The sequence below is a fragment of the Melospiza georgiana genome, chromosome Z (genome assembly GCF_028018845.1).
Source record: "Melospiza georgiana isolate bMelGeo1 chromosome Z, bMelGeo1.pri, whole genome shotgun sequence".
In the NCBI taxonomy this organism is placed as follows: domain Eukaryota; kingdom Metazoa; phylum Chordata; class Aves; order Passeriformes; family Passerellidae; genus Melospiza; species Melospiza georgiana.
Window position 1 is genome coordinate 4,940,457 of NC_080465.1, and position 6,000 is coordinate 4,946,456.

Consider the following 6,000-nt stretch of genomic DNA (forward strand, 5'->3'; position numbering starts at 1 on the left):
TCTGGAGTTCATCACCCCGTCACTGCAATCCCCAAATCCCTTCTGGTTTTTTTGCACATCTGGGAGGGTGTTCTGATTCAGATTCACCGGTCCCCCATCCTGCCACTTAACATCTTCCCACATTTGTCCTTAAACACCTCAGAATAATCAATGTGTGGACATCACCGACACCTTCCCATGGAGCTGTGCCTTCAAGCTCAGCAGCACCGCGCCCCGGTGTCCCCCTCCTGCATTTCAGGGTGTATTTTGAACTTTTTGAGGAATTGCATCTACTGTGCATATTTCAGTGGGTGGGAAAAGATCCGAGGCCTGCTCTGGATCTACTCAAAATTGCTTCAGATTAAAAGGTGGGTTAAAAACAAAGCACACGGATTCCTGCTCAACTGCTATCTCGCTTTAAAGATCTCAGGTTTCCATAATGACATTAAAATCACAGTAAGAATGCTGCTGTAAGTTTTCAGGAAAAAGCAGTATTTTATGACACCAAAAAGACAGCTGTGAAAACTGTTTTGCTTTTTCCAAGAGAAATTATGTATGTTATGATGCTCTGAGGAACCTACTAAAAGCTTGCCAGTATCACTTTAATGAAGCCTAGTGAGTGGGGAGAAATATTCCATCTTAATTTAAAACGCATCCAAAAGAAGGAATGCTCTTGAAAATGAGATGTTAAAAATCCCAAAAATTAGGCATCATCACCTAGGAAAAAAAGAGACATTTCATGATACACTCTGGAAGAACCTGAGCAGCCTCAAGCTGCATGCACTTACCTCCAAATGCTTTCAGAAATCTAAAAATATATGCTTATATACACTATTTGCTTGGCCAACTGATCAACCTCCAAAATCCTGTGGTCTTTAACCAAGGAAAAATATCTAGAAAGGTGACCTCCGCATGAAAGCATCAGAGAAAAAAAGCCTGAGGATGTGTTTCTCTGAGTGAAGGAGAATCTGAGCAATTTCCTCCAATCCTCATTTCCTGATAGCATGAAGACAGCGAGAGAAGACCCATCACAATGTTGTGCATTGAAAAAAAAATCTGAAGGGGGGAAACCTTTAGGGGGGTAAAAAAATCATGATTAAGCCATCTCCTCTGCCCAGCAAAGCCTCGAAACATGGAGAGACATCCACAATGTCAGGAGCACTTCCCATCTCAGCTTTGTCTACTCTCTCTCTCTCTCTCCCTCTCTCTCTCTCTCTCTCTCTCTCTCCCCTCCATTTTCTGGTGGAGCTAGAGAACATGACATGGCTTACCTGACTCAGATCACAGCTCTCTGCCAAACTAGTCACTTCCTCTTAGACATGCGAGCAGCCTTCATGAGACAAACAGACCCCCACAGACGCACACACAAAAGCAGGAGCAAGGAGGCACTCAAAAAAACTTGGGAGGTCTCTCCCCTTCCAAACACCAGAGAAACAAATGAAACTTTTTTTTGCCTTTTTCTCTCTCCCCCCACCAAAAAAAAAAAAAAAAAAAATTAAAAAAAAAAAAAAAAAAAAAAAGAGAGGGAGGTGAAGGGGAAAGGGAAGGGAGGAATCCTATCAGATCACAACCACATGAAGCTCCAGGAGGATTCTCTGTGTGAGGAGAATAGAAGCCACAGTGCTGAGGGGAGCCGGGGGGCACGGAGAGGGGGGAGAAGGAAGGAGAAGGTTACTCCAGAAGACATAAAGAAGCCTGTGGACTGTGTGTGTGCATGTGTGCGAGAGCGAGGAGAAGCTTTGTGTGGTGGAGCCTGGACTGGAACCAAAGCAGACAGCTTGCAAATGGAGGACAAGGGAGATAAAGAAAGGGAAAGAGGGGGAGAGATAGGGAGAAACCTGCTCCGGGTGGGCTGGGAAAGGGGCAAAGGGGAGAAAGCGCCTTCTCCCTTGCCTGGTTTAAAGGTAGGGACATCGGGGAACTGAGCGAGTAGAAGTGGGCTCCTTCCCCTTCCTTTCTTCCCTTCTCGCTCTCCTTTCTCTCAAAGGAGAGCCACAAGCGTGTGTAATGGCTCCTGCTCTCCAGCCGAACGCTGTCCTCTCCTCCAAGGCACCTCCTGCGGGCACCAGCAGCCCCCCAGCCCCGGCTCCAGGCGCCGGGGACCCCCGCATCCCAACTCCAGAGAGCCGCCGAGGGGGCACCACAGCCGGGGCGAGCAGGGCAGCGACCAGAGGGGACCAGGAGCAGAGAGGAGGAGGAGGAGGAGGAGGGGGAAAGAGTGGCTGGGAGAAAGGAAGAAAGAAAGAAAGAAAGAAAGAAAGCAAGAAGGAAAGAGAGAGAGAGAGAGAGAGAAAGAGGAAGGAAGGATAGAAGGAAGGAAGAAGGAAGGAAGGAAGAAAGAGGTCACCCGATTGCCTGGGTCGTGCCAGCACGGAGCTTTTCTCTCCTCCGTGTGTCTCCCGTCTCTGATCCAAGTCCACACGCACAGCACCATCCAGACCTCGCACACACACACATATCCTCTCGGGCACCCCCCACCCCGAAAGCTCGGCTGGTATCTCACTTATCTCCCCATATTTCCCCCCACCTCTCCCCCAGCACCACCACCACCGCCCCCCCCGTAATGCAACAACAAAAAATTAATTAACCGCCTTCCTCCTCCTCCCACCACCACCACCACCACCAGCAGCACCTCCTCCTCTTCTCCTCCTCCATGCAAGAGACTTCTCTCTCAAACAAAACACCCCGCTCTCGCTCCCCTCTCTTCTCTCTCTCTCTCTCTCTTTTTTTTTTCTCCTTTCCTTTCTTTCTTCCTCCTTCCTCCGTTGACCGAATGAATGGATTTCAGAGGAAGGTGGTGGAAAGAAAGACAGACATAAAAGACCAAACAAAATAACACACGCACACACAACAGAAAGAGACACACACACCACACGCACCACACACACACACACACACAACACAAACGAGAGATGATCTCTCCAATGCCAAACCAGAGATGGGTTTTAATTGCGAGAACTTACAGGAGCGTCCCGGCACTGCTGCTCTTGCTGCTGCCTCCTCTCCTCTCCTCTTCCTCTCTGCCTAGCTCTTCTTGTTATTGTTGTGGAAGTTGTTTTGTGAGTCTCATGTGCTCCTTGCCAGGTCTCAGCAATGGAGGATCGCCATCTTTCCCTGCTTTTCCCCCCCTCTCTCCCTCTCCCTCTCCCTCTCTCTCTCTCTCCTTCACTGGTTTGCTGCAGCTGCAGATGACCTGAGATATCCGTCTCTCTCTCTCTCTCTCTCTCTCACCCTCTGTGTCTCTCTCTGAATAATGAGCAACCAGAGGGAGAGAGAGAAAGAAGACAATCTCCTCTCCTACCACACAAAACGCAAGAGCACCAGGGGGTGCAAGAATCCTTTCTAACAACAACAACAACGTGTAGGGGAAGAGGAGGAAAAAGAGAAAGAAAAGAGAAGAAAAGAGAGGAGGAAAAGGCAAGAAGAAAGAGGAGGGACGTGGAAGAGGAGGGGGGAAAGCAAGCAAGCGAGAGAGATCCAGCAGGCAGACAGATGGAGGAGAAGATGGTAGTGATAGAGGAGGAGGTGTTGAAGATGAAGGAGATTAAGAGGAGGAAGGTGGTAACAAAAAGTTAAGGTTTGGGACACTGAATCACTCACAGGCCAGGGAGGAGGAGAAGAAGGGGGAAAGATCTGAAGATCTTCCCCTTGCCAAGCTGTTGCCTTCACCAAGCTCTCGGTGCAGGAGCGCTCAGCAGCCCCTGCGATGCTGGGGGAGCCGCTGGCATGGAGCGCTCTGCTGGGTCATAGCTCTCCTCCAGCCATGACAAAAACCGGTTTCTGCATGCAGATCTGCCCCCGAGGTGATCCCTCAGACACATCCATCTAGAGGCTAATCTTCCCTGAGCAGGGTAAAGAACATAAATGGAGCTGGAGGTTGCAAAGTATAAAACCAGATCTACCACGTGGTTGGTTTTTAATCCCCCTTCCAGCTCGCATTTGATGTGGAGAAAGGACACTCGAATTGTCCATTTCTGGCACGTATTTTGAAGTCTACTCCTGGAAATAAAAGGCAGTCATCTCCAGGTTTTTTGTTTCTCACAAGCGTTTGGGAGAAAAGAGAGCTTGCACCACTATCACCAAAATCACTTCTACGTTGGTGAAACGTTGTTTTTTTTTTTGGTTGCTTTTTTTTTTTGGCCGCAAAATAAAATAAATAATTCCACTTAAAACAACTTTTACGCCTCCCAACACCTAGTTGTCTGCCTCTTTTGTGACTGATTATTTAAAAACCGTGGAAACTAACGATCAAGGCTCACAAAGAAAGGTATCTGGGTGATGAAGGCAAGCAGACAAAGACAAAGCGGCTGTAGCCTGCATTTTTATTTAGTCTCGTTTCTATTAAGCATTGTCCTGAGCTACTTCTTTTTTCTTTTTTTTTCTTTTTTTTTTCTTTTTTTTTTTTTTTTTTTTTGCCCGACGCCCCCACCTCAGCCCAAATCCAACCCCCCTTCCCCTCCCACAGCACCAGGTCAGATTCTTTCTGGGGTTACGTCCAGCCAGGGAAAGGGGGATGGGGGTGGCAGGGGCGGGAGGAATTAGGGTTTTACGTGCAGACTCGGTGAATCAATACGCGGGGAGTGAGGCAAAATCAATTTGAGCGCAAGGGCATGGCTGGGTGTTGGAACATCAGCGGGGCTTCTCCAGCTCCGCATGGCTGGGAGAGGGACTAGAACCACGGAGCTGCGGTTCGGATGGAGCGGGGAGGATGCTCCCCGTGCTCCCGAGGAAAGTTGGCGTGTTGGGAGTGAGTGGTGAACCTGAGGTGATCTCCTGGAATTTTTTTTTTTTTTTTTTGGGTTTTTACTGGCTCTGGGAGAAGTCAGGCGTGTTAGAACTTCATTGTGTGTGTGTCTCTCTCTCTCTGAGCTCAGCTGAAGACCAAGCGCAGGAGCGCTGAGCGCAGCGGTGAAATGAAATGAAAATAAACGGAAAATCGGTCGCCCAGGTGGTGGTCAAATATTAAACCCATGCATGCTCCGATCTTCCCATCCGCGAGAATGCCGTGAGGACAAAGCAGGATCTCTCCCATTAAATCTTCCTTTTCTTTGAGCCGTGCAAGTTAATGACTAAACAGGAGAAAGATCTTCTCCCTCCTCCTCCTCCTCCTCCTCCTGCTCTCCCCTCTTTCCGCTCCCCCCCCTCCACCCCAAACAAGTGCTGTGAGGAATGGGAGGAAGGATAATTCCTGGGCAGAAGGAGCACTGTTGGATTTGGAGAATTCTTCTTAAGGAAAAGGGGAATAAAACACCACCAAAACTGAGGATTCCTGCTAGGACTCCTGGTTTCATGCAGACAAACGGAGCGGACACCTCCTAAGAAGCTGATAAAAGAACATTAAGGAAAAGGGAGGGACTGTCTTTACGGCTGCCAGAATGTGCATGTGTTCTGCCTGCAATTTTCTATAAATCATCCCCATCGCAGGAGCAGAGCGCCTGGGCTTTGCAATCCTTGACGTGTACCATCAACGCCGAGACAGATAATTCACCTCTTTGTCTCCCGGCGCTTTAAATTCAAAACCCGGGCAAACAAACAAACAAAAACAAACGGGAAAAGGAGAAAAAAAAAAAAGAAAAAATAAAATTAAAATTAAAATAAAATAAATTAAAAGCGAGCGACAAAGACCAACACACAACCACAAAACACGTTGCTTCTGAGCAGAAAGAAAGAAACTGGATCTTCATGGAGACACTCTGGAAGTGTTTTCCCGCCCTGTCCCCCCGGCCTTTGGGAGGGGGAGGAGGGGGAATCCTCGCTCGCCGGTCCCGGAGGAGCCCCCGAGCCCCGCGGGGACCCCCGCAGGATGCGCGGGGGGCTCGGGATGCTCCGCAGGGCTCCCGTGTGGTCCATGCTGTCCATAACTTCCTCCCGCGGGCTTGCTGCCATCCCAGGGGGGAAAAGCAAGGGGGAGCCACCCCGGAGACCCCCCCCCCCGAGCTTTCGGAGCGCTCAGGAATGGGCATTTGTGGCTAAGGAGAGGAGAGGGGAGAGCCCGGGGGGTGCAGGACCCTGTGAGGGTGG

General features: G+C 49.5%; 1 protein-coding gene across 5 annotated transcripts in view; it reads right to left on the minus strand.

Moving 5' to 3' along the window:
* The window catches only part of ZNF462 (zinc finger protein 462), an 89,464-nt gene extending 85,803 nt beyond the window's left edge, over positions 1-3,661 (minus strand). For 4 of the 5 annotated variants that reach the window (XM_058043520.1, XM_058043518.1, XM_058043519.1 and 1 more), the window contains exon 1: positions 2,943-3,078. The gene's annotated coding sequence lies outside the window, so the exon portion shown is untranslated. Of the gene's footprint in view, positions 1-2,942; positions 3,079-3,579 lie in introns of those variants that run through there. The other variant, XM_058043517.1, reaches the window with a different exon arrangement.
* Positions 3,662-6,000: the final 2,339 nt, after the last annotated feature.